Genomic DNA, 27,836 nt, shown 5'->3' on the forward strand with positions numbered 1-27,836 from the left:
CCACTGCTTCTACTGCACATGAGATACAGGGGCCCATGATTTAATCCTCCCACGAGTCTCTTGCTAGCCCCATCTGTCCGTTACTCATTTTGAGAGTTGATATTACCAAAGTACTGTAATTCTAAAAATTTCTGAATTAGCTGTATTATTTCTTTTTAGGTATGAAGTTAACTTCCAATTATATGAATTTAATATTTTGGTCATTGTTTTCTAATTTTATTGCCTTATTCTTGGAAAATATAGCCTGATATTTAACTCTAGGAATTTATTGGCATATACTTCTGGCCTAAATAATGGCCTGTTTGTGTAAATGTTCAACTTATGCTTATATACTTACTGAAGACTCTTGTTTTGGGGTCAGGATGGCTACATTTATTAATAGATCAGGACTATTAGATTCTCTAAATTTTGATGTCTCTTAATTTAATCTAATTAAATTATCAGTTAATGAAAGAAGTTAAATTTTTTATGTACTACTGCATCTAAACTTATCAAAGTCTTTGCTATAATTAGACAAGTATGTCATCCTGTTTTTATACCAAGTCTCACATTAAAAAAATCATACTATCTGAAATATTATTTATTTTTATTATTATTTATTTTTTTTAAAAGATTGTATTTATTGGGGTACCTGAGTTAAGTGTCTACCTATAGCTCAGGTCATAATACCCGGGTCCTGGGATAGAGCCCCGCAGGGGGTTCCCTGCTCAGTGGCGTGCTTCTCCCTCTCCCTCTGTTATTCCCTCTGCTGTGTGCATGTTTTTCTTTTCTCACTCTCTCTCAAATAAATAAGTAAAATTTAAAGATTATCTCTCTCAAATAAATAAGTCAAATTTTTTTTTTCTCAATGGGAGGGAGAAGCAGACTCTCCACTGAGCAGGGAGCCTGATGCAGGGCTCAATACCTGGACCCTGGGATCATCACCTGAGCTGAAGGCAGACACTTGAACCGACTAAGTCACCCAGGCACTCCAGCTGTTTATTTATTTATTTATTTTTATTATGCATATGTTTTATCTCTCTTTTCTACAAGTCTTTTTTTTTGATCTTTTTACTTTTTTCATAAAACTAAATTATTTCAAGATGACTTGGTCATCCTCTTTTCCCCAACCTCAAAGATCATAGAGTATATTTTAACTGTTAAAATAATATTAGTATTTAAGTGCTGCCTACACAAATTAAGGCAAATTATCTGTGGTCTGTATTCCTGAAAATATTTTTTTTATTATGCCTTCCTATGCCAATGACATTTTATAAGGATCTAAATGTTTCCATTTATGATTTTTTTTCAAGATAATAAAGCTATTACTTCATTCTTTTTTATATCTGATGTTATTTAAAAATTTCTGTCAGTCTGATTCTTGTTTCTTTATTAATGAATTATTTTTTCTCTCTCTAACACTTGTGATTTTTTTTGTGTGTCTTTGGTATGTATGCCCTAGTTTGGGATTCATAGAGTCAACTCTAGTTATGAATATTTTCTTTCTTTTCTTGTATGTAAGTTTTAATCCAGTGTCTTGACTATTTTATGCTTGAGAAATAGATGTACATTAATATTCAAATATTTCTTTCCTTTTTCTTCTTTCATTTAAAAAAAGTCATTTATTTTATTTTATTTAAAAATATTTATTTATTTATTTGGAGTAGAGAGAGAGGGTCATGAAGAGTGGCTGATTATATACTTTCAATTTGGGAGGAGGTTAGGGATAGCACAAGCCTCCAAGGTATTTTATAAACAAGGTTTCCAGGACCTTGAGGGGGCTAGCTATTGTTAGGGAGAGGTCATTTATTACTATTTAGTAAAAACTCAGGGAAGAGACTCTTCTGATGTGTATCAGTGGGTATATGCTTGGGAGATGATTGCCAATGTATATCTTGAGGGCAGGGGTGGGGAGTAGAGATAAAGAAGTTTCCAAAGTAATTTTTACATGTGAAAGTAGATTTTCAGTATCCTGGGGGGAGGACTAAGAATGCTTTTTGCCCTGAGTGGATGTGTCCACATGGAAGCAGCTGAGTCCCCAGAGGAGCTTCAAGGACTTGTCAACAGGCTATGAGTAGTAAGGAAATCTAATTTCTTCTCTAGCTTTTGTTCCACACACATCACCTACATCTTACACCTCTTTTATATTGATAATTTTAATGCTTTGCTGGTATCCAGATGACTATATCCTTAAGTGACTTCTTATCTCTATTGAATCCATTACATATTCTATCCATTGTATTCTTAATTCAACTAGATTACATATATTTAATCTATTAGTACCACTAGGTTCTTATTCTTGTTTTTATTTCAAAATCTTTCCTTATTTCCTTACATTATTTATTGGGTATATTTTAAATCCCTGAAATACTCACTTATTATATATAAGCTGTCAACCGTATTCTTATTTTGAGGTAGCTATATCTTTTTGGGTTTTAGGACATCATACCAACAATGCCAAATAATTTTCAGACAACAGCAGGATCTCCAAGAATTCAACTAAATTCTGACACTATCTACCTGAACATAGTGTAAGATTTCATCAGTTAAGGGATCAGTCCTCCAAGACTATCTCCAACCCCACCTCAGATGCCAGTCTCACTGTAGGCCCCAGGTTATTACCTGTGCTTGTGACAGAGCAACTACAGGTTGGAGGTCCCAATGGCCTACTTCTTACGTTCTTTTAATTTGCTACAGGGACTCACAAAACTCAGAAAAATACTTACTTTATGTTTGCCAGCTTATTAAAAGATATAATAGAAGATTTAAATCAATAGATAGATAAAGAAGTGCACAGGGCAAGGTATGGAGAATGGGCACAGAGCTTCTATTACCTTCTGTAAGACTGCCACTCTTCCTGCCTTTTCATACATTTCACAAACTAAAAGCTTTCTGAACCCAGTCCTTTCAGCTTTTCTGTGGAGGCTTCATGACATAGTCATGACTGACTAAATCATTGTCATTTGCTGATCTAATCTCCAGATCCTCTTCCCTCCCCAGATAATCCTGTATTGGGAGGAAGGGGAGGCACGTTGGGCAAAAAGTTGTGAAGGCTTTCACCAAGTGGTTGGTCCTTCAGGCAAACAGCCCTTGCCTTGAGTGAGGTCTGAAGGTCACTTCATTAACAGAACAAAACACACCTCTCTCACCCTTATCACAGGAAATCCCAAGAGTTTTAGGAGCTGTGAGTCAGTAGCCATGGTTGAAAACCAAATATTCAGATGACCAAAATATATTTCTTGTAAACCACTATATTACACTACATGCTTAAGTATTTAATTATGTGATCTTTTAAACTAATATTTTTCTAAGAGTATAAACTGTTCTGGCAGTAATCTGGATTGGGGAGTGATGTATTGCCAAATTTCTGTCGTTTTAGTCCAGGAAGTCAAAGAGAAAGAACAGGAGAGCCCCGTAGGGCAGGAAGTTCAAAGTAACAATGTTGACTACTACTCCGTTTTCTTGATTTTTTTTTTAAACAAGCAAATCTTCTCTTCAGAGTTGCAGTTTAACGCCAAGAACATGCGGAATTGGGAGAAAAAATAGTTAAATTTGGAGACTTGCAGAGGTAGAAGCAGAGTAGTGAAAGCCATTACAGCAACTGACCTAACTGAGGTCAGTCTTTGGTGAATCACAGAAACAGGTGGAGTTGTCAAACAAAGGAATCTTTGTTTACAACATACAAGGAGATCACAGGGAATAAGTTCCAAAGCCTTGACTGTTTGAACAGGAGAGAGATTTTTATTTAGTATTTAAGATGAATACTCAGAAGGGAGAGTTTTATTATTCCATGTATGGTTGGTCATAAGGTTGTGGCTGCATGCACATCCACATATGTATTTGTGCAATATGTATTGCATGTTCACCTGAATGAAGCTTGTATTCCACCGAGGGCAGAAACTTCAACGTTAGAATAAAGCAGAGGTAACTGTTGGACAAGGGAAAGGGACTCTGCAGGCTTCAAGAGCAGATAGAAACTAGATGGGGTCTTGGGCTCATTTTCTGGGACAAGGAATGCAAGGCCTTGATTGCTTTTGAAATAGCACTAGGAGTTTTGCCACTGATTTATTGTCTCAATAGCTTAGGCTATTTCCTGCTCTGGTGGTGACTGTTAGTTTTCCCATTGCCTTGTTCCCTCAAAATCCTTAAGGAGTGAGGTTTTTGCATTTCTTTGTAAGAACCTCCCAGGAAGTTTTGGAAGAAGTGTGCTTGGGCAAGTACACAGGTGGGGTATAGATCATTGAAAATAGCTGGGGACAAAAAATGACTTTTCTTATGTCAGGAAAACTATATGTCATCTTAATTTTCTGGGAACCTCTAATTCTTTCTGCTGATGTTACCAGCAGGCTTCTGAGATATTACTGATTGTTCTCTTGAACCTAAGGAAAAAGAAATGTAGAAAGCAAAAGACAAAACTTTAAAATCTATCCTCCAACTCATCAATTCACTGCAGCCACCTCTCTGTCTTTCCCTTTCTCTTTTTCTTTATCTTTCTCTCTCACTTTCTCTCTCACATATGCACAACACACACAAATCATCTTAAAACAATTTTTAATTTTCCCTATTCCATTTTAATATACTTGAGGCATGATCATTTTCTTAGTAAATACAAGAAAAAAAAATCTAGGATTCCATCATTCTGTGTGATTAAAGTATAGAGGAATTTACTTCTAATAGCACTTATAAAAACACATTTTATTTATGTAATATTATATAATCAGGTGCCTGCATTTTTCTTATTCTCCAACTAGTGTTATTTGGCAATTAATATTTTGTCAATCAATATTCCCCTATATCTGAATGTGTGGGCAGTGAGAGATGAGTTAGAGGCAAGGATGGTGAACACTCCCAACAACTGCAGACTACATATATCTTAAGCCATGATTTTCTTTGCAAAGGTCAACATTGATAATGTTCTAGTCATACCTCCGTGTACCAGGAAAGAAGTAGCATATTTCTTGAAAGACACAGCTATCAAAGCTCCATTGAGAAACTGTAAAGATGGACAAGCGATTTCCAAATTACATATCTGATAATGGACATCTACTCTGATTATTTAAATATGAATAAAAATAAAAAACCTTACTAATAACCAAACAGAGTATCCAATTTTACATGTGAAGGAAATAATGGAAGAGACATGTCACCAAAAGTATATGGATGGCTTATAGGCACATGACAAATTTCTCAACATTTAGACATTAAAGAAATACAAATTAAAATCATAATGAGACATGCTTACATATCTATTAGAATGGCTAAAATTATAAAGGCTAATTGTACTTAGTCTGAGCTAGATTGAGAAGCAACAAAAAATCTAAACTGTTGTTGGCATATATCATGATACAACCACTTTGGAAAATAGTTTGAAAATTTTTTTAAATGCAAAATATGTTGCAGTTACAAAAATAGCCATTTTACTTCTAGGCATTTAACCAAGAGAAACAAGCCCTATGTTCATACAGGGACTTGTATATGAATTTCATAGCAGCTTATTTTTAAGAATTGAAAACAGTGGAAATGTTCATCAATGTCCATCCATAGAGCAAAGAAAAATTATGATCTATTCATTAAAGAGATTACTATTCAACATCAAAATGAACTATTTACAATTGGAGATTCTCAAAGTAATGATGCTGAGAAAAGAAAAGCCAGGCAATGAATAGTATATACAGTGTCATTCCATGACTATAAAAAATCTAGAAAATACAAATTTATATATAGTCACTGTCATCAAATATATTGGTGTGATTTTAGTGCCTTCTTCTGTGATCCTATAGCTTCCTACACTTGTATCTCTGAGCATTTGTTACACCATGTGAAAATATGAACTCTTTCTCTTCATTCTGTCTTACTAGAATAAGAGTCCTTGAAATTTTATGGACAATTGAACTCTCAGTTATTAGCAGAAATTCTATCACACAGTAAGTTTCCAAATATAAAAGCCAGAGTTTTACAATGACTTCTAAGCTTTACATGATCTAGCCACTCATTTAACCTCTGTGACCTCTTTCCCTGCTACTCTTCAGTCACTCACAGTGGCCTCCTTGCTATTCCTCAGATATGCCAGGCATGATCCAACCTTATGGCCTTCAAGATAGCCAATTCCTTTGTCTGGAGTGACCTTATTGCTGATAGTTCTGCGCAAATTCATCACCTTTCCATACCTTTGTTCAATTGTCAGCTTCATTGTAACTACCCTGATCTTCCTATTAAAAATTTTAACTCCCCATCCCCTGCCTAGCAACCTTGATTTTTCTCACCCTGATCGAGTTTTTCTTTTTCCCCATTGTACTCATCCTTTTTGAATGCACTATGCCATTTTTATTAAGGTTTATAGCTTTGAATTGTCTCACCCATTAAAATAAAAGTTCTACAAAGCCAAGTATTTCATTTACCAGTGTAGTCTGAAGTAATATCTGCCATATAATAGTTCAGTAGACAACTGGTAAATTTCAAAATAAATTAATGTTGAGAATATACTGAATTTCACAAGTCATTTCAATATTTATTTCCAAAAAATAAACTATGTAAAACATACCTTAAATTTACTTTCAAAATATTTTATAGCATATAATGGACAATATACATAAGCCTTAAAGAAACAATCCTATAAATAACCATTTCATACCTACTTAAAACTACATAATACCACACTCCTAGATCCTCTCTGAACGCTCTAAAATAACCCTAAAGGAAATACATTTTTAAAAATAACAGATTTTTTGTCAAATAATTTAATAAAATAAAAGTTTCATTCATCTATGTAGATCATAATAAATGTTTTTAATAAGCATGAAATTATAACTCTGAAGTGTGCTAAAATGAAACCACCTGCTAAGGGTGAGAGAATAAAAATAAACATCATGTTTCCAAATAAGAGGAATTTATTACCTTTGAATCAAAGCATGTGGATTTGTTCAAACTGGCAATAAAGGAATATGGAGACACAAACCATAGAAAGTCATATTTTAGATTTCTAAAAGACTTCGAAGTGAAGAGTATACATTCACTTCTCACTTATTGCTCCTACATATTCATGAATTTGAGAGAAAATATAGGCCCTGTGTGTCTTAGCATCTAATGGGATATTTTTTGATATTTACATGCTTACACATAGTATGTGTTATAGTCTTCTCTTTTACATGCTGTAAAAAGGTTAACCCCTTTTCTGCAGAGATCTGAAAATGTGAAACAGTGCCTGAGTAGCTGAATTCATCTAATTCAAATTTCTTGCAGGTCTAAGACCTATTGTTTTTCACTTGACTGCCTCCTTTTTCATCTGTCAATTGGTTACAAATTCTGGTACTGAAGAGAATACATTGGGGCTGGTGGCTCAGTGTGTTAAAGCCTCTGCCTTCAGTTCAGGTCATGATCTCAGGATCCTGGGATCGAGCTCCACATCGGGACATAATGTAACGACAGATAGTTTATATGGGAGCCCTTTGGGTACTCTGGTGGATGAATGTTTTTAAATTAGTTTTTCATGGACATGGGGAGTTAGAGACGAGAAGGGAGGTGGGGGAAATTGGAAGGGGAGCTGAATCATGAGAGACTATGGACTCTGAAAAACAATCTGAGGGTTTTGAAGGGGCGGGGGATTTGGAGGTTGGGGTACCAGGTGTTGGGTATCATAGAGGGCACTGCTTGCATGGAGCACTGGGTGTGGTGCAAAAAGAATGAATACTGTTATGCTGAAAATAAATAAAAAATTAATTTAAAAAATATTAGTTTTTCGTAAACTACAAAAAAAAAAAAAAAAGAAAAGCGCTCCCATTTATAGCGTACACTTTATGGTTCACAAAGCACGTGCCAACAATAAAAATAATAATGGGTTACCGTTACACTTCATAGAAAAGGAGGTACAGGGAAATTGAATGAAAGGGAATAACAAAGTAGGTTCATAAGTCAATCTTCCTTGTAAAAAAATTAACCTGAAAGTGCGTTTCTGCCACCTCTCTCCTGTGTGACATTTTATCGATGGGAGATGGAAAATAAATGGTCTGGTTAACCTTTCCCTCCCCCTCAAAACCCATTATTTGAAAACACAAAAAGGGAAGTGAAGGGAGAAATCCTCCCACTCCCATTCCCACTCACCTCCATAGCCACCTCCTCTTCCAAGAACCTAGCAGACAAGGTGCCAAGAAGTGTTAGGTACCAGCAGTGGTCTCAGATCTCATTCAAGGATCATGGTGAAAGGCATTCAAAGAGATTGTGGGGGCACAGGGATCCAATTAAGGGGGACAAGTTTAAGGTTTGCCTGTTCCCCTAAAAACTAATGGCACTAGAGAAGATGACCTTTGGGAACTATAGCATAATGGATACAATGTGTAAAAAGCTTCAGTGAGTCATGGTGGGAAGAGGCCAAGAGGGCAGCAAACACAGTCTTAGATGATGTTATTAATAGCACTACAGGCTCTAGATTTCCTGTGGTGGTGTTCTTGGCAAGACCAGCCCGGCCAAAGTGGATACTCTCAACCTGGAACAGAGGGTCTTGGAGATGCCAGCACGTGAGGTATGATGAGAGGGTAAAATGAAAGGAGGTGTACTTTGGAAGGACTGACTCCTTGACTTTAAAAGGGAGAACCCAAATCTGTAGGTGAAATCTTTCTGGCTACAAAGAGGGCCAAGGCCTCCTAAGGTCAAGGTCTCCTCGTCACTTGCAAAGATGTCGAAGAACATATTCAGACATTTCAAAGATGTCCTCATATCATTGGTTCCCACTCTGGAATTCTATCAATAAGGTGAGAGTTCCTCTAGTTGAAAAAGAGATCTAAAAAGACTTCCCTTTCTCATGTAATTTCTGTAACCTCCAGGACACACCCACCTCCCCCTTCCAGCTCTGTAATGAAGCCACAGCTGGTGCCAATTTGTGGAACTCCTTAAAGGCTATTCTCCCTTATATACCCCCAGACCAAGTTCCCATGCTCCCTCACCTGATTTCCTGCACTCACCTCCCACCTGGTGTGTTCACACCTGCAAGTGCCTTTTACCAACCCCTTTGCCAAAAAGCAGCCAGAGTGACCTTTCAAAGACCTATCAGTTCCTGGCATTTGTCTCCATAGAAATCTGCACTGATCTTCTAACAAATTCTCAGTTCTCCAAAGGCACCCATAATCCTCCCATCAGTCTATTCATACCCCTCCAACTGACTGATGCCTGTTCTGCCCCATCTCTCTGCCCTTCAACCACACTGCCTCCTTCTTCCTGTGGAGACCTCTCATGCCACCTGCCTCCAAGCACAGGTGATTCCCATTGATGGGAAGACCCTCTTCTCTCCCCCATCTCCCCACTCCAGTTACTCCCACTTATTCGTGAGCTCACAAGCCCCATGGTACACACTCTCCATGCAGCCTGCTCTCTCTTTTCTAGCACTGGCCTCCGTTTCTAGCTGTGCTTGTGTCATGGATGTCCCTCCCCAGCTAGCCTCCAAGCTCTCTTTCCCTTTAGCTCCAACACCTGACACAGTGCCTGGCACGTAGTAAGCCCTGGCTAGCTTCTAAGAGCCTCACTGAGGGACTGAAAGCATTTTAAAAATGTCACCACGTAGGCTCCAAACTGTAGGCAGAAAAAGCTTTGCCTGGATTGACATTTTAGAGACGTATTGGTCAAGTTGGATGTGTTCACTGACTTTACCTTGTAAAATTTAAAAAAAAAAAAAAAGACCTCTGTATCGCTTCGCATCTACCGAAGGCGCATGTATACTCCTAGACCACGTTATGAGCTTAATGGAAGGAGACAAGATGTTTTCGCTAAGAAAATGTATAAGACTGTTGAGGTCAAGTGGGAGGAAACAGTCCGTTTGTTGGAGCATTGCTATCTTACTCTATCACAGCCACTCATAAAAATCTGACACGGGGTGAGTCAGAATTGTCTGTCGGAGATGAGTTAGATCTGGCTCATGTTCCTACAGACATGAAAGCCAGAAACGAAGAAGGAGGCTTTGAAAGCGTGGGTTGAGGAGGCCGTGTGGTTCACTGCGATGAGCTAAGTGCCCAGGGCCACCAGCAGACATGCTGGCCTGTATCCTTCCTTTGTTCTGGGGTCCCTCTTGCACCATGTGGTGAGGCTGGTGGCTGGGAGCAGCTCAGGACAGTACCCAGTGGCATCTTAATTCTCCCACCCTCCTGTGGGCTCCAGTGGGCTCCAGTAGGTCCCAAGGGACAGCCTGCCTTCCTTGAAAAGCCCAGTAGCACTGGGAGCAGAAACTGGGGCCAAAGAGTGAGCACCCTGTTTGACAAGCTGGAGCAGCCACCTCTTCTTCAGATGCAGGGGGAGCCCTGGCAGGCTGACTCCTCCCTTCTCCCTTTCCCCTTTCCTCTCTTCCTCCCTCTTTCCTTCCCCTCTCTCCTTCCCTGGTGGTGCCCTTTCCCAATGCCCACTTCATCCCTTTTCCTTTCTACATACCTGTCTTCTAGAGTTTCTTCTCTTTCCTCCCCATTACTTCCCTTCATCTGAATCTCCTCTTTGGTCCCTTTGTCCCTGCTCTCTGCTCCTCCTCCCCTTCCCTGGCCCCTGTTCAGCTCCATACTGAATGCAGGCAGAGCTGGACTAACATGCTCACTTGCTAGCTCAGCCACCCTCCAGAGAAGTCACTCTTCGGTGGCCACCTTCCTGACCCCCTGGTCGCTTCTCCACTTGTTCAGATATTGCTCTGAAGTCTGAGGAGGACAGAGCGGGGCTGCCACAGAAGCAGGCCAGAGGAGAAACCAAAACATGTGTCCACACTGTCCCCCAGCACTGCTGCTCTGAGAGCTTTCAGAGTCCTCAACAGGGTTAGGATTTAGGGGCTTCTTCAGAACCGGGAGTGAAAACAACCATAGGTCAAAAGAAAAGCTATGGCACCCACAAAAAATAATAATCACAAATGAAAACTATGTTAACTCTGAGTCCCAAAGTCGAAAAATTGCCTTGAATCTGTCTCTAGAAAGCACCCAAGGCCTCACTCTCTGGGTTCTGGGTGCCCTGGAAATGGCAGGAGGCTCTGAAAAGCGCGTGGGAGTGCCGAACTATGGGGGCTAGCCTGCCCTCTGGCGGGGGGGGGGGGTACCTCCTGTGGCGCTGTCCCGGCCTGACCCCCTGCGGACAGGGTGTGGCACAGCGTCTGGGGTGGTCCTGGTGCCCTGGGGTTGGCGGGAGGCTGGGTCCCAAACATCCCACGCCCAGCTCCTGGACCGCGTTTTCTGCTTCAGGTGAGGGCGCGTCGTGGTGTCACTTTACCTGTGAGCAGAGGGTCCTCCAGAGAAGCCATTGGGCGGGGAGGGGCAGCAGGCGGCGGGAACGGGAACAGGACACCACGGCTTCATGGGCTAGGCTGGAGCATGAGAGTGCAGGGGCAGCGAGTATGGTGGGTCCTGCAGTCCCGAATGGGCTGCAGCACAGCACCCTGGCGCTGTGCGCCCCTCCTTCCCGCCTGGGCAATTAGCAAAGCCCCTTCTCCCGGCCGCCCCCGACCCGCCCCCGCCCCCGCCCCCCTCCCTCCTGAGTCCTCTGAGAGCTCACTTCCAGCTTTGGAAATTAGCAAAGACCCTTCTCTACGCTGGCCCCACCCCCTCACTTCTGAGGCCGGAGCCCGTGCTGGGGTGCGGGGCTAAGCCCTGGCATGCTGCTGCATTGCCAGCGCCTGCACTGGGCAGCCGCCTAGCCTGGCTCCCTGAGCGGGTGTCCACGCGCAGCCTGGCTGCCAAAAGATCATCAGTCCTAAACGCCGGCTGCACTCTTGGGTCAGTTTGCTGGCTTCCAGTTTGCGCCCAAAGCCAGGAACCAGCTTCCCCAACACAGGCCTGGGCTGAGATGCCTGCCTGGGATCTGTCTGAGCAGTCTCCTCCACTCCAGGCAGGGATGGCACTTCGACCTGGATGTTTGAGTTTTTGGTTTGTTTTTTTTGTCATTGGTTATTACATGACCTCCAGGGTAGGTGCTCCACAAAGGGAGTGAAAACAGGACGGCATATATAGCATACAGCCATTCTAGAAAAATAGCTTGGGGTTCTCTCAGGAACGCGGCATTGGTCCTTGCACTATGGTTTAATAGAAAAGGGATTATGCACCAAGTTACTTAAATGAGCATAGGTTGAAATCGTTTACTGAGAGTAAATATTTTAAATAGTTATATTTTAACTAAATCTATTATCAATCATAAATCTATTACACGAAGGTTACAGGCAATTTAAAAGCAAGAGCACTCTCTTCAGGGTTTTAAATAACCCCTGTCTGTCTTGGCACAAGAAATGCAAAGATAGGAAATGGTTTGTAAAAGATCATATAATAGATTTTACTAATTCTATTTATTTGACAGACAGAGATCAGAAGTAGGCAGAGAGGCAGGCAGAGAGAAAGATGGGGAAGCAGGCTCCCGGTCAAGCAGAGACCCTGATGAAGGGCTCGATCCCAGGACCCTGAGATCATGACCTGAGCCCAAGGCAGAGGCTTAACACACGGAGCCACCCAGGCGCCCCCAGATGAAATACATTTCTGACTTAGAAACTTCAGATAGAATTATTTTGTCCATGATGACAACTGAAGAAAATGTGTCATCCCTAAACCTAACCTTAAACCCTACCAACGCTGAAACCTAAGCTGACCTTAAAGCCCAAACTAGAACCCTGAATCCCAAACCTGGAATGGAACCCAAAGCCTGTACCTGAGCCCTGGATCCAAGCCCTGAACCAAGAACCCAAACCCTAAACCAGACCTCCAAGTCATGAAACCTGAACCCAAATCTCAGCATGAAGTCAAACCCCAAATTTGACCTTGAACTTTATCCCATAAGCCCTGAGTCTTAAAGCCTAAATCATAAACTTAAAGCCCTAAACTATAACTCTGTTCCCTGTCCTTCACTCTAAACCCTCACCCTAACACTAAACCCAAAGCCTGATCTAGAACTCTGACTAAAACCTGAACCTGTACCCAAATTCAAATGCTTCACCACACTTTGCTTAGGCACTTGCCATTGATGGATATTTGCAGTTTCTACCTTTTGATTCTTGTGAACATTGTTTGGGTTGGGGGCTAGGGTTAGGGTCTTGGATTAGGGTAGGGTCCAGGCTTGAGACCAAGTTGAGGTCAGAGTGTGGGTCTGCATCAGGGCCATGTTCAGTGACACTGTTTGGGTCAAGGACTGTTGTAATTCCACATTGTTTCCAATTCATTGTTCCTTAGCTATTTGGGGGGAAGTTGGGGGGTATTGGGCTCCATGCAGCTTGAATTTCCGGAATGAAATGGCATCAGCTGGACCCGGGGAGGGAGCAGGACCTTCCACTGAAGGGTGAGCTCCCACAGTCCTGCACTGCCTTGCACCGCCTGCAGAGGGCGCCAGACCCCAGCTCCCGCCCTGAGCCCAGGCTGCACAGCCACAGCTGGGACCAGAGCCCCGCCTCTTCAGGACCCACTGTGGAGACTTCTGGAGAATGTGGGGCGCCTCCCACCCTGACAGGACAAGCTGAGGAGGGTGTGGCTCTGCATCCACACTGACCGGACCCGTTGTGGAGGACGCGCCCACACTGGCAGCAGTCCAACCTCCTAAGGACCAGATGCTGGAGGAGCTGAGGAGAAGCCGCCTGAGTGGACTGTCAAGGGGTTCGTGGTCTCAGGACCCCACAGAGAAAGGGAGCCCTATGTAGACACTGGGGCTTCCGTCGTTTTGTGTGAGGAGACGTGGACTCCTGCTGTGCTGTGCGCGGGGCTGTGGGGTCCCCCCTTTCTGGGCTCGGGTGCTCCTAGGTCCTCATCTGTGTTTGTGTGCTCGCGGATTCGGTTCCTGGGGCTCCTCAGATGGTCTGAGGTCAGGGAGCGTCCGCCTGCTTCGGTGCTTGTGCTCTCCCCACCTCAGCCCTGCGGGGTCCTTCCCGTGTCCACACCCACTCCAGGCTTGCGCCGAGTCCGGAAATTCGGGAGCCAGAGTGAGGACTCTGTAGACGGTTTTGGGGAGAGTAGGTATTTTCCCAGTGTGGGTTCTACCCTGAGCACAGTGCCTCCCCATCTCCGTGTGTACCCCTCCCTGTCTGTCGTCATTGTTGCAGGGCTGTCAGATGACAGGTCTGTCACCTTCTTGGTTCAGGGGCCTCCCGGGTATCTTGCTGTCTTGGATGCAGGTGTAAATGAGATCGTTCTCCGCAGTCTCTTTTTGATGGTTCCTTCCGAGCACCTAGGAGTGCCACTAATTTGTGCATATTGATTTTGTTCCTTGCAAGATCTTGAATTTATTAGTTCAATTGGCCTTAAACTCAATCTGCCAGTTATTTGACCAGCAGCATGGGTTTAATTGGGAAGAGCAGAGAATGGCAGTCTGGGCTGAGCAAGCTAAGGTCCCATCACAGGCAAGTGCGAGAAACAAAGGAGAGGAACATTATTTCATGGAGGAGGAAGAAGTTGGGAAGGGTGCTTGAAGGAATGTCCCTTGGAGAAAGGCAGGGTGATGGAGAATTCTCACCAGCTGAGCTGCAAAGCTCCTACAAAAAGTCAGGAGATGAACCTCCAGCTTCCCGTGTGAGGCCTGGAATTGGTGAGTCTCTCCTGTGGGGGATTGCAATGTGGGGTCTGTGATGGGCACTGAGCACCAGGCGCTCCCTTCCAGCCTCCCCTTCTGGCATCCCCAGTCCACTTTACTGGGGCTTCCCTTCCTGCTTTTGCACAGTTCTAACCAGTTTGTGGTGGAACGTTGTGGAAAAACTGAAATTCCAAATCCACTGCTTCTACTGCACCTGTGATACAGGGGCCCATGATTTAATTCTCCCACGAGTCTCTTGCTAACATGTGTCCTCTCCATGTTGGGTGACCTGGATTTGGGAGGGCTTGGCCTCCATCCCAAAGTCTGATGTTCTCGCTGCTTCCGTGTCATCGTGCTAACATGGATATTTGGAAGATTCATTTCCTCTGTGGTGATTTCAAAGTGCAGTCAGCTTGTTATAGCAGCACAAATACGTGCTGTCTCCACACTCAGATTCCCCAGCCGTCATTTCTTTACCACGTTTGCCACTTCACACGGGATGCTTCAGTGTGTTTGATCCCACACCAGGACAATGTCCTGCAGAACCACCACATAACCTGAAATGAGGAGATCATTACAGAACCCATCCAAGGGTTAGTGTTAGGAACCAGGGACATGGCAGGGCTGATCTGAAGACCCCATGGAGATCTGTCTGGGTGGCTGAGTTGACAGTGGAGGTGAGGGTGAGTGTCTGGCTCTGGCTTTGTGTCCAGGAGTCAGCTCTGTGTGGGTGTGTCCTTAGCTAGGCATGCAGATTTCTGCTCCTCTGAATCCTTTCCGGAGTTCCAAATGGCACAGTTTCCTTCTGGGCAGCAGGCTGAGTCCTCTGGGATTGCCCATGTGTCCCCAAATTGTAGGGCACCTACTGCAAGGCCTTTGGGGTCAGAATCTTGAAAAGCAAAACAAAGGTTATGGTTAGGGACCACAACATGGCAGGCCCGATCTGCCAGCACTCTGTCCATCTTTCTGGGGGAGGGGGCAGTCGAGGGATTTGTTCAGGTTGAGTGTCAAGCTCCAGGTTTGCATCCAGGGGCCTGCTGAATATGGGGCTGTCCAGAGGTAGGAATGCAGATTTCAGTTCCTCTGAATCCTTTCTGGAGTTCCAAATGGCATGGTTTCTTTCAGGGTGGCAGGGTGAGTCCTATGGTGTTCCTCACTGTCCCCAATCTCTGAGGCTTTGGAGCCAGGCCGTCGGGGACAGACAAACACAGGCTGGAGAGCTTTAATGTCAGAAATGTATTTTCGCACAGATCTGGAGGCCAGAAGTTCCAGATCAAGGTGCCAGCAAGGTTGGTCTCCAGTGAGCTTTTTCTTGTTGTTCTATAGATCACTACCTTTTCAACTGTGCCCTCAGATGACCTCTTCTCTGTGGGCCCCCAGAGGGGAGGTAGGGGGAGTGCTTTCATGTGTTTCACCCTTATGAGGACACCAGTCCTAGCAGATTAGGACTCCTGTGACCTCACCAAGCCTTCAGTACCTCCTTCTAGGTAGGCCCTATCTCCAGATGCAGTCACACTGGAGATTAGGAATTCTTCATATGACTTTTGTGGGGACACAATTCAGTCCATAACAATTAGTACAGGAGAAAAGCCATGGAGAGAGTTCTAGAGGAGTCACACGTTGATGTTATAAGGTAAGTGGGTATAAAAGAGCACCTCTGAAGTCCAATAGGTCATTAGAGCTAGAGGCTGACAGGAAAGTCCCGTACGTGCCACAGTTTTGAGTTTGATGCAAGCGCAACTCTGAAGGGAAGATATTTGGGAGGCCTTGGCCGACCACTACTTCCAGCCAGGGGTGATTCTGGAGGGAGTATCTCTCGGAGTGCTGCCTAGAATCAAGACTTTGGGGTTGGAAAAGTGCCACTTCCAAAGTTGGAGAAGGATGGTGCTGTAAGTTACTTGAAGAGTACTGTTCTGGGAGATAGGAGATCTGGGGTGTCTTCTTTGTTCTGCTGCTGACCAGATGTGAAAATGCAGATTAACTCCCTAACCATCTCAGTTCTACCACCATGTGCTGCTGTCATGTGTCCCAAGCCCCAGAGTTAGTTTGATCCATAAGCAGAAGCCGGTCTTTTAGTTCCCAATCTCTTAATCGGGCTGATCGTCACAATATATAGCGGACACGTGACAGCCACCGGGGAGAAGTAAGGGTTGTCTTCCCCTCAGGGAGAGTGGAAAAGCTCTAGGAGAGGGCATACCCGTAGACCAAAGGCAGCCAGTGCTGGGGAGTGGAGCCACGGGGAAGAGTGTGCTGATGGCAGCCTTGTGGAGGGAGGGCAGAAAGAGCCACCACCATGACACTTGAGTTACAGATCGAGCTTGGGGATAGAGAAGGGATCAGGGCACGGTAGAGCAGCAGCTGGCAAAGTGATTCTGTTGAGCTTAAGCTCACAGTGCCTTAGCGAATTAGAATGGGAAATGCCTTGCTATTGTCTGTGACTCTGTGATTGTGTGAGTATGAGTGACAGAGTGGGGACAAAGAGAGAAGGAGAGAGAATACATTAAATTTTAAAGAAGGACAATAAGGGACGCCTGGGTAGCTTACTCAGTTAAGCATCTACCTTTGGTTCAGGTCATGATCCCAGGGTCCTGGGATTGGATCCCATACCAGGCTCTAGTGGGGGGCCTGCCTTCCCTCTGCCTGCAGCTCCCCTTGCTTGTGATCTCTCTCTTCCTCTGTAACAAATAATAGTAAAAAATAAACAAGGGCGATACGTTATGTTTACTTTTGTTTCTGATGCCAGACATGGGTTCAGAGGATTGAAGAGGGAGATCCAAGGAGCTAGCCTCTCAAGAGGAGTGAATACCTAGTCACTGGTAAGACCCCTGGTCCTGCAATACAATATGGCTCCTGTGATCTGGGTCCTGTTAAATGCCCCTCGCCATCCTTCACCCGATAGTTTGATTCTTCATTGCGTTCAGTGTGGGGAACTGGGAGAAGCTATGACACTTGGCCCTTTGTGGAGGAATGTTAGTAGTATAAATAGCAATAGTTATCAGTTCTGGAGCACTTCCATGACTCTGCTGCAGGCACTCTGCTGTGACCTGGGTTTATAGCAGTGAGATAAACATAGAAATAGATGTGGGCTCTGTTCCCAAGAATCTGAAACCCACTATTCTCCTTGTCCCCTTCCCATTCTGTCTTCTTCAGCCCTTGTGCAATCCCACCAAGCAGGAAGCTTGCTTCTCCCCTTCCCTCTCCTGCTCCCCCTGCTTGTGCTCTCATTCCCTCTCTCTGACATGTAAATAAATCAAATGTTTTAAAAAATTATAAAAAAGGCAAAACAAATAACCATTTTTGGAGAGTGATTTTCTGAATGCAGTTATGGGCAGTGCTGGGTACTGAAGAAGACGCTCTGCTGACCAGAGGAGTGGGGAAATTACAGAACAAATTCCACAGGTCATTGAATATATCACATTCATCACCCCACCCATAGCACTCATTAATCTCTAGCCCAGCCAATATGTTGGTTATAAAAATGAGCTTTCTCCAAACTGACAGGAAGTTCTCGTTTTAGCAATGTAAATCATTCTGATCTTTATCACTAATGTGATCTAATCCTGTCTAGTAAAGAAACTTGAGAGTTCTATATCTCTGTAAGCATTTAAGAAAAACAATGGACTCTACTCTAATTACTTTTTAACTAACTTGACTTGCCAAAGGAAGGAGAAAGTAAATATCAGAAATCTTACCACTAAGCACAAGTTGCAAGTTATACCTGCCAAAATGTGGTTCAAAATATAAGTAACCAGTCTCCTTAGAAGCCTTTTACCTTCTTATATCTGTTATGTTGGGTAAATGAGTAGTTACTAGAATACAGCTGGCTCAGTGATCACAATTCTGCTTACCCTCAGAAATATAAATAGATTACATGTTTAGCCCGGTAACTGGACACTGATATAGAATTATTCACTGGCTGATTCCTAGATCAGAAACCACAAAAAATTTTTCTTTTTTATGGAAGTATGGCTGTTACAATAGTCTCACCTGTACCTCATAGTGATTGACTTAACTACTCTATACGTTACAACTCTAGATGTAACATTTTAATAAAACAACAATATCTTTGATGGTATCATGGAAATGTAAGTGCCTTGTGCACTTTTCTTAATGTGTATAATTACCTAAACATCATAGTAAGTAAATCAAGGCCATTGTCAAGCTTCCGTCAAGGAGAGTCCTTAACTAGAGGGATTTCCCATTGCTCTCAGGATGATAACCTCTGAGTTACAGGTTCCGTTAGTTGGCCACACACATTTGGAGCCTTGTGGACTTTCTGACAGCTGAGCAGCATATCTGTTTCAAGCATTGTGATCCCTGTTCTTACTGCAAGAGTGACAGTTGTCACTTTTCCTTTGACCCCTGTCTTTAGGAAAGTGTCTGACTCAGAAAGTCGAGTCAGTACCCCCCAAAAATATTTTCAGGAGAACCACCTCAAAGATGATCACCTGAGATACTGTCAAGAAAAAAAAAAAAACTGAAATTCTAAGCAACATCCATAAAAAGTATTTTCATGTTGATAAGGAAAGATTTTCCCCTAAATACCAGAGAGGCTCCATGAAAGTGAGATTTTTACCTATTTTGTTCACCGTGTCACCAGTCCCTAGAAGAGCGCCTAAGACATCACTCAAGATTAGGTTGCTTTGAATGAATCAAATGAATGAATGAACTGTAGCCTTTGATAGTGAGGTAGTTTATGGTCCTTAGGCAAGAGATGTGATTTGTGTTGGGATTTCAAGAATGGGAGGTGCCGAAGAGAAAATTGAGAAGCTAAATGTGAAAATATGCAATTTACTGACTGGAGTAGTTCTGAATATATTTCAAACATAATTAAACTATGGCTGTGGGTCTATATGCGTTTTCATAATTTTCCCTTGAAAATGTGAGGCATACAGATGTCATCTCCAATGAATTCTCCTTGTCCGTATACAGAATCACCAAAAAAAAAAAAAAAAAAAAAGGCATTCTGACAGTCTTCAGACCATCCACTCCAGGATTGTGACTCTTTCTTCTCCATGTTCTTTCTGACATCATGGACTTTCAGGTTGACCTCTCTCATCTTGGGTCCCACTCTCATTAGCTGTAGAAGTCATGCGATGTTTGTGATGTGAGGGTGGCAATACTCTCTGACTTTTGGTTACAATATGTCTTTGAAAGCCAGTGTTTATTCTGCTTTTACAGCATTTCTCCATTTGAATTGGCCACCTTTTAAGTGGTCATTAGCCACATGTGGCTACTAGCCATGGGACTTGGACAGCAGAGGTGTGGAAAGTCCGCACATTCTTCCACTCAAAGGATATTGTGAGTTATGCTACATCTTTTTTTTTGAAGTGCCTTTTTTAGATATTTAAATTCAATTAGCCATTAGATAGTACATCATTGGTTTCAGAGAATTCAGTAACTCATCAGTTGTGGATAACCCTTGGTGCTCATCACATCACGTGTCCTCCTTAATGCCTATCACCCAGTTTCTCCATGTCTCCCACTCCCCTCCCCCCCAGCAACTCTCAGTTTGTTTCCTATAGTTAAAGGTGCCTCATGGCTTGTCTCCCTTTCTGATGACTCCCATTCAGATTTCCCTCCCTTCGCTCTGATCCTCTGTACTACATCTTAATCTCAACAGTCAAGCAGTGGTAGTAATTCAGTCATGGAGTCATGCATATTCTAAATCTAATGAGGTGGATTCCCATACTGCCTTTGTCTCTTCCAGAGCGCTTACATTTGTTATATTATTGCTGCTGTGTTCATGTTTCTCGTTCACTGAATATCTGATAAAAGAATTAGTAAAATGTGTGACTGCAGAAAATACAATGGTCATGGATGATGAAGATTTTCTCCTTGACCAGACTCGAGTCAAGTTCCTCTGAGTCCTCTTTCTGTCTAGCCTTGACCTTAGGCTCCGCCCACTTAGCCCAGTTTTAGCAAGAAATCTGCTTGGTCATTTTTCAGCAATCTTCTATCCTACTCTTGATATCTGATCAAATTCCTTATCTCTCACCCCTGGTATCTTACCACTTTTTTTTTTTTTTAAGATTTATTTATTTTGACAGAGAGAGAGCCTGAGCAGGGGGAATAGCAGAGGGAGAGAGAGAACCAGACTCCCCACTGAGCAGCAAGCCCAATGCCAGGCTTGATCCTGGGATCAGATCATGACCAAGCCAAAGCCAGAGATTTAACCAACTAAGCCACCCAGGTGCTTCAGTATCTATAACCCTTAATATCTGATCCAATCCCTTATTCCCAGGGCACCTGGTTGGTGCAGCTGGTTGAACGTTTGACTCTTGGTTTCTACTCTGGTCATGATCTCACGGTCCTGAGATTAAGCCTCACCTCAGGCTCTATGCTCAGTGAAGAGTCTGATTAAAATTCTCTTTCCCTCTCCCTCTACCCCTACCCCTGCTCCCTCTCTCTAAAATGTATTAATAAGTCTTTTAAAAAATTCCTTATCCCCTGATCTCAATAGTTTATGACCCTAGCCTTCCTTCAACAATATTACTGTCCAGATGGTTTAGCCAGAATCCCTTCATCCTTACCCTTGATGTTCCATCTTAATTTTACATTCAGTGATCCCCACCATGCTCTTTAGCTGTAAATCTCCATTTGTCTGAGCTGAGCCAGATTTCTCTCCCATACTATACAATAAAATCTCATCATAGTAGCATCCCTTGAATAAAATCTTCCTTACTCTCTTTAATGGGTGTCACAATATTTTTTTTTTCTTTAACAGTCAGGAGGGTGCTAATGGAGTACCATGACAAAAGGCCTAACTTCCTATAATGGACATTTCTTTGGTTTACCTGACAAATACTCTTTCTCTCTTCTAAGGAAAATTTCCGGTTCTCAGTATAACTGCCAACTGGCCCAGGGGTGGACAAGTGAGGCAGATGAGACCAAAATGAAAATTCTGTTGAGACACTGGACCTTGAGGATTCAAGCCAAGGACATAAAAGTGTTGGTACTCCATTATTCTGATGGTCCGTTAACTCTTGCTTTTTTGGTTCCTGTGTCTATCACTGCCCCTGCCTTTTTGAAGATAATGACCATTCATCTGAGTACACGGTTCACAGAATCCCTTTGCAGTGGCCCATGCGGGCCAAGGTAGTAGAACATAATAGATCTCTGTAAGTTTTTAAAAAATGTTTTTGTCCCTGTTGCCCATGGCCATTAAAGACCAAAGGTCGGGGGTAGGGGGATATTGGAAAAGGTGAAGTTATAGTTACTCACTGATTTTTTGATTGGTAGAGAGAAAGCAACACCTACATACAGGGCCAGTGGGTGAGTGGAGGAAACATCTTTGGCTCTAGGAGGAATGGGGGAAGGAGAAATATTAATAATCTTTGTCTTTGGAACTGCCCCTGAAGACTTCCCCACACAGGAAAATGACCTAGCGTGACTCTCCTAAACTTCGGCAAGCCCCTTAAATTTAACTGACTTCTAGATCTGATACTCCCTGCTGGATAACTCTGATCATTATTGGATTGTTACTTATTTTATTTTAAAATTATTTTTAAAGAAAATTTTAATCTAAATACAATTAATTAACATATAATACTAGTTTCAGACATACAGGTTAGTGATTCATCAGTCTTTTGTAACACCCAGTGCTCACTGTATCACATGCCTTCCTTAATGTCCATCACCCAGTTACCCCATCCACCCATCCCTCTCCCCTCCAAGAACCCTCAGTTTGTTTACTGTGATTAAGAGTCTCTTCTGAGGGGTACCTGGCTGGCTCAGTGGGTTAAAGCCTCTGCCTTCAACTCAGGTTATGATCTCAGGGTCCTGGGATCGAGCCCCACATCAGGCTCTCTGCTCCCTGGGGAGTCTGCATCCTCCTCTCTCGCTCTTCCTGCCTCTCTGCCTACTTGTGATCTCTGTTTGTCAAATAAGTAAATAAAAATCTTTTTTTTTAAAGTCTCTTCTGGTTTGTCTCCCTCTTTGACTTCATCTTGTTTTATTTTTTTCCTTTACTCCCCTATGATTCTGGTTTGTTTCTTGAACTCCACATATGAGTGAGATCATATGATAATTGTCTTTCTCTGACTGACTTATTTCGCTTGGCATAATACCCTCTACTTTCACCCCTGTCATTGCAAATAATTGCCATTTATTTTAACTCGACAGAGAAGGCCACTAGAAACAGCAGGTGATGGCCCCAGCTCCTGTTCCTCCATGCAGAACATCTGTCAACACCTGTGGACATCTTTTCCTCCCCCCATTCCTATGAATGTTGCTCAGTTGTTACATGGCATGGACAAATGCTGTTGGCTGGTGGCATGGACACACTGGACAAGCTTGGCCTTCGGTAAAACAAAGACTGGCTTCAATTACTCCAACTGAAACAGGAATGCTTGGATGAACAAGCCTGCCAGGAAGTCCCACTGGAGGTACTCAACCTGTGCCCCTTCCCTCCTTGGACCAAGAACCTGAACTTGAGAGATGAATGGCTTATCCAAGGTTATGGCAAGATTACACAGAGCTGAAACTAGACACAGGTGTACATGCCTATTGATCAAGGCTGGCTGAGAAATCGAACTGCCTCAAATCTTGATTCTTTTTGCCACTTCTTATTCTCTGACCCTGTTTTTCATAGATTAGGATGTAGGAATAATAAAAATATCAGCTAATGGGGTATCCTGACTTTTTGATCTTTTAGTTCTTGTCAGACATTTACCATAATGCTTAGCACATGGATATGTGTGTGCACACACGTGCACATGCATGACACTCAAAAAATTGTTCCCTGATATTAACTTTATCAGTGCACTTTGCATCCACCACCAATTGGCTGTTTTGTCACAAACTGATTAAAGCAGAACTGTCAAGTGAGGAACTTCAAAGCCAAAGCATTAAGTGCTTTGAAAAACCAGCACCTGGGAGGATTTGTCTCAGCATCTGTGATTAGAAGGCAGCAAAAAGGGGTGCCTGGGTGGCTCAGTGGTTAAGCCGCTGCCTTCGGCTCAGGTCATGATCTCAGGGTCCTGGGATCGAGTCCCACATCGGGCTCTCTGCTCAGCAGGGAGCCTGCTTCCTCCTCTCTCTCTCTGCCTGCCTCTCTGCCTACTTGTGATTTCTCTCTGTCAAATAAATAAATAAAATCTTTAAAAAAAAAAAAAAAAAAAAAAGAAGGCAGCAAAAAGAGACTTTGGGGACACAGTTCACCCCTTCATGAAGCAGCCATTCAGAACTTTCTCCGAAGGGCTAATGCCTAATCTTCCAAAGACCAGCAAGAACAAGCTTATGGTCTGTTAAAATCAGATTTTTAAAAGATTTTTATTTATTTATTTGAGAGGGAGAGAGAGAGAGTGAGAGTGAGAGCATGAGAGGGGAGAAGGTCAGAGGGAGAAGCGGACTCCCCATGAAGCTGGGAGCCTGATGCAGTCCTTGATCCTGGGACTCCAGAATCAAAATCAGTTTGATTGACTCAATACAGTCAGGGAGGACAGTCCTCAGGAGTCACAGAATGCTGGTTGCCATGAGGGAGGAGTCTTTTACAAAGTCTGGGCTCTCACAGAAGGAGTCTGAAGCACGTGTATGGAAAGCAGAGGTCAGTTCTGGATTAGAAGCTCTTTCTGAGGGGAAATGAGTAGAAGCAGGGATTAACCAGGACTTGGGCTCTGCTTTATTCAGTTCAAGTTGCTGCAACAAATGATGACAGACTGGGTGGCTGAAACAGCAAAACATGTACTATTCCTTGCAGTTCTAGAGACTGAGAAGTCCAAAAGCAAGATCCTGGGAGATCTGATATCTAGCAAGAGACTGCTTCATTATCTACAAATGCCCATATTTCTGTTGTAGACTTGCATGGATGACAGCTGGCAGAACAATCTCTCAGGTCGTTTCTCAGAAGTGCTTTTATCTCATTCACAAGTGTTCCAATCTCATGACCTCACCACCTCTCAAAGCCCATACCTCCTGATGGCACTCCTTGAGGGTCAGGGCTTCAACATCTGAATTGGGACAAGACACAAACATTCAGTCCATTAGCAAGTGTTGTCATGAGGACAGCATAGCTTATCAACTGGGTATCCCCAGGAATCCATGGGACTAGCAAAGCAGAATCTGGGGGTGTCACTGGTAGGAAAGCAGGAGGTCCCCAAGAGACAGTCCTCATAGCATTTTACAGAGACAGCAGGACCCTTGAGAAACAATAGTTTCCGTGACCCATACACCAGCCTTTATCTATGCCTGTCCTCCCTGCTGGATTCACAGCAAGCCTACTTCTTTCTTTTCCAGTACAAATGGATTTCCACTCTCTGAATCCTGATGAATTTTTGCTCTTTTGCAGTTAGTAGGTTGTCCCTCAGGATTCTGCATGTCTGGATTTGCAATCGTGGAAACTGCCAAAGGTCTAGGGACCTGCATGGCAGAACCCGGCCTCTACCACTATTGCCCAAGGTAGGGACTCTGGTCCCTTGAGTGTCCTGTGCTGCTGTCAAAGGTCTGTGTGCATTGGCTTATTGTTTTTTTTTTTTTAATGTAATTGCTTATACGTGTGTTTCATCATGCTCAAGTGGCCTTTCTGTGAAAAAGTGGCCAAGCTACACCTAGAAGTCACTGAAGAAAGTTCTAAGAACTCCTGGTTAGTATGAGGCTAGAGAGAGAGAGAAAGAGAGAAAAGAAATCTGCCTCTCTGCATTTTGCAAGTCCCTGGGCAAAATCTGTTGGCTGTGCACTCCTCACACGAAGATTCCAGGCAGGGAGACCCTCCTGAGCCTCATCTCCCTGAGTTCCTCTTCCAGAAGCAATCCCTAGTTTGAGACCAGGGTTAGCGAAAATAGAGCAGCAAAGCAGGGTCCAGAAGGAAGGACTGCCACAGACCATGGAGCACCAGGGGGACAGGCTGGTACCTCCTCACGATTGGGGTACAAATGGGCTCAGCTCAGCAGGTATAGGGGTGCCCTTGGCCCCTCTGGTGGGCTTTGCAGTGCCCCAATCTCAGGAAGAAAAAAGGCTGGCTCATGTGACTTATTTTTGACTGGGAATGAGCTGACAGCAATGGAAATAAACAAGTAGGGAATGATGTTGGAAAGTTGGAGGGTTTGTCCTTTATATCTCAGCTTTCTCTCCTATCTTCCCTTGCTCTGTAGTGTGTTATCAAAGAAGTTTTTGGCATGATATTCCTGTTCACTGATTAACTCTTGAGCTGTGTCTTTTCTGCTGTTCAGCTCATCTGGTGAATTCTTTTACTGTAAAAAGTATCTTGCCCTTGCAAGGGCAATGGCAAGACCTGAGAAATCCCAGAGATTTCAGCTTGCCACCCAGAAGGAAACCAGGCTATTTGGAATGCTGGAAAGGATTCAGAGTAGGGGAAATCGTCTTGGACATCTGAGACCACCCCCACATTCAGCGGTCCACTGGACACAAACCCAGACCTTGATACTGATCCTGAACCATGCTCTCAACTCAGACCCCTGTGATCCTCGCCACAGTGCTTTCAGATCAGTGCAGCCATGCCCATAGGCACAAACTCTTAAGCCTAGATTCTGTCCTGAGAGGTGTGTCCCCGACGGCCTGGCTCCAAATCCTCAGAGATTGGGGACAGTGAGGAACACCATAGGACTCACCCTGCCACCCTGAAAGGAACCATGCCATTTGGAACTCCAGAAAGGATTCAGAGGAACTGAAATCTGCATTCCTACCTCTGGACACCCCCATATTCAGCAGGCCCCTGGATGCAAACCTGGAGCTTGACACTCACCCTGAACAAATCCCTCGACTGCTTCCTCCCCCAGAAAGATGGACAGAGTGCTGGCAGATCGGGCCTGCCATGTGGTGGGCCCTAACCATAACCTTTGGTTTGGTTCGGTTCTCAGGATTGTGACCCCAAAGGCCTTGCAGTAGGTGCCCTACAATTTGGGGACACATGGGCAATCCCAGAGGACTCAGCCTGCTTCCCAGAAGGAAACTGTGCCATTTGGAACTCCGGAAAGGATTCAGAGGAGCAGAAATCTGCATGCCTAGCTGAGGACACACCCACACAGAGCTGACTCCTGGACACAAAGCCAGAGCCAGACACTCACCCTCACCTCCACTGTCAACTCAGCCACCCTGACAGCTCTCCATGGGGTCTTCAGGTCAGTCCTGCCATGTCCCTGGTTCCTAACACTAACCCTTGGATGGGTTCTGTAATGATCTCCTCATTTCAGGTTATGTGGTGGTTCTGCAGGTGTGGGATCAAACACACTGAAGCATCCCGTGTGAAGTGGCAAACGTGGTAAAGAAATGACGGCTGGGGAATCTGAGTGTGGAGACAGCACGTATTTGTGCTGCTATAACAAGCTGACTGCACTTTGAAATCACCACAGAGGAAATGAATCTTCCAAACAACCATGTTAGCACGACGACACGGAAGCAGAGAGAACATCAGACTTTGGGATGGAGTCCAAGCCCTCCCAGATCCAGGTCACCCAACATGGAGAGGACACATGTTAGCAAGAGACTCGTGGGAGAATTAACTCATGGGCCCCTGTATCACAGGTGCAGTAGAAGCAGTGGATTTGGAATTTCAGTTTTTCCACAACGTTCCACCACAAACTGGTTAGAACTGTGCAAAAGCAGGAAGGGAAGCCCCAGTAAAGTGGACTGGGGATGCCAGAAGGGGAGGCTGGAAGGGGGCGCCTGCTGCTCAGTACCCATTACAGACTCCACATTGCAATTCCCCACAGGAGAGACTCACCAATTCCAGGCCCCACACGGGAAGCTGTAGGTTCATCTCCTGACTTTTTGTAGGAGCTTTGCAGCTCAGCTGGTGAGAATTCTCCATCACCCTGCCTTTCTCCAAGGGACTTTCCTTCAAGCACCCTTTCCAACTTCTTCCTCCTCCATGAAATAATGTTACTCTCCTTTGTTTCTCGCACTTGCCTGTGATGGGACCTTAGCTTGCTCAGCCCAGACTGCCATTCTCTGCTCTTCCCAATTAAATCCATGCTGCTGGTCAAATAACTGGCAGATTGAGTTTAAGGCCAATCGAACAAATAAATTCAAGAACTTGCAAGGAACAAAATCAATATGCACAAATTAGTGGCACTCCTAGGTGCTCAGAAGGAACCATCAAAAAGAGACTGCGGAGAACGATCTCATTTACACCTGCATCCAAGACAGCAAGATACCCGGGAGGCCCCTGAACCAAGAAGGTGACAGACCTGTCATCTGACAGCCCTGCAACAATGACGACAGACAGGGAGGGGTACACACGGAGATGGGGAGGCACTGTGCTCAGGGTAGAACCCACATTGGGAAAATACCTACTCTCCCCAAAACCGTCTACAGAGTCCTCACTCTGGCTCCCGAATTTCTGGACTTGGCGCAAGCCTGGAGTGGGTGTGGACACGGGAAGGACCCCGCAGGGCTGAGGTGGGGAGAGCACA

The sequence above is a fragment of the Mustela nivalis genome (assembly GCF_964662115.1).
Source record: "Mustela nivalis genome assembly, contig: HAP1_SCAFFOLD_112, whole genome shotgun sequence".
In the NCBI taxonomy this organism is placed as follows: domain Eukaryota; kingdom Metazoa; phylum Chordata; class Mammalia; order Carnivora; family Mustelidae; genus Mustela; species Mustela nivalis.